This window comes from Nothoprocta perdicaria, unplaced genomic scaffold (assembly GCF_003342845.1).
Source record: "Nothoprocta perdicaria isolate Ctin4 unplaced genomic scaffold, notPer1 scaffold_653, whole genome shotgun sequence".
Taxonomy (NCBI): domain Eukaryota; kingdom Metazoa; phylum Chordata; class Aves; order Tinamiformes; family Tinamidae; genus Nothoprocta; species Nothoprocta perdicaria.
This window is the reverse complement of record NW_020455925.1, coordinates 11,712-13,254: the sequence shown is the minus strand read 5'-3', so window position 1 is coordinate 13,254 and position 1,543 is coordinate 11,712.

Sequence of the window (1,543 nt, the reverse complement as noted above, 5' to 3'; positions counted from 1 at the left end):
CTCTCCTAAGGTAGAATCTGCTCAACTCCAGAGTATCTGTGTGTCTCAAAGAAGCTTTTCCAGTGCAAAGCCGATCAGACAGCAGCGTGTAGAGAAGGTTGGGGCCCTGTTGCTCTGAATCCAGAGCTCCTCCTTTGAGCTTCTTCTTCAGCCCAGCTGCAAGAGGCTGTGGCAGTATCATCAGGAATGATTCTCCTTCCTCCAGAAGTTCGATCCTACAAGCACTGTTGGCATTCCTTCCAGTGCAGCTGGTGCCTTCTCACTGGCCTTGATGAGAAAGCAGAAAGGCTGTCCGCATCGCCTGCCCAGACTGAGCACAGGGGCTGATCTCACTTTGACTTGGCACCCACAMGGGGTCCTGGAAAAGGGTCCTTGAAAAGTCAGCACAAAGAAAGGAGTRGAAAGAAAGAGAAAGAAGTCCTGTGGCAAAGAGCTCTGTCTGCCTGYAGCCACAGCGCAGAGCCAGGGCAAGGGCAGCCCCACAACCGGCTCGCACAGCAGCAGGAGGTAGACAGGCCTCCAGTTGTCTTCCTCCACTCTGCAGGGACGGGCTCAGCCCCTCGCTGTGGAGCTAGAGATTAAACCGTGTCTGTTTGTCTGTGTTGTTCCCCTGTTCGCTTCTGTTAAGCCACATTTCACTCCCTTACAAATGCTAGTGAGGAATCAATCGTAGCAGACTCTCCTAAGTGTCCCCTGGGGGACTTGGGAAATCACAGGATCCCAGAATRTTTGAGTTTGGAAGGGACCTCTAGAGCTCATCTTCTGCCCCACGTACAGGAGCGAGCACTTGCCTTTGTGGAACCTCAGGAGGTTCCAGTGTGCCCAAGTCTCCAGCCTGTGTAGGTGCCTCTGAAGGGCATTCAGAGGATGTTCCATGTTCCAGTCCCTTAATCACCTTGGTTGCTCTCCGCTGGACCCTCTCTAGAAGCTCTACGTCCCTCTTATCCTGGGAGCTCAGAACTGCACCCAATACTCCAGAGCTCACCAGAACTGAGGGGCAGGATGCCCTCCCTTGACCTGCTGGCAACGTCCTCCTGATGCAGCCAGGATGCCCTTGGCCTTCTTGGCCATGAGGACACACAACGGATGTCAGCACCTTCTGCAGATCGCCAGCCACAGTCCTCTGCTCCTTCCTCAGTGCACTGGACGTGGACCTCTGCTTGCTGTCTGTGTTAGAAATAGGGCTCATTCGCTCATTAGGCCACGCACAAACAGTGGCCATCCACACCTTTTCCTAAGCCTTGTCTTGTCGCCGCGAACCCCACAGACTCAGAGCATCAATTGTAATTCATTCAAACGTTAGATTAGAGGCCTAACACGGGGGCAGACAGGGATGCATTAGCACCCAGCATTAGACTCTGACCCATGGGGGAAAAGAAAATACATAAACTTATAGAACAGGGCTATGGCTTGATAACACATCCAGAAGTGTGTCATGTGGCAGCACAACAGAGAGCGCCATCCGGCATGCAAATGATGAAGGAAAATAAATAAATGCATTAAAAGGTAGGTGCAGAAGGCAGGCCATGGAGTTAGGTGGGAC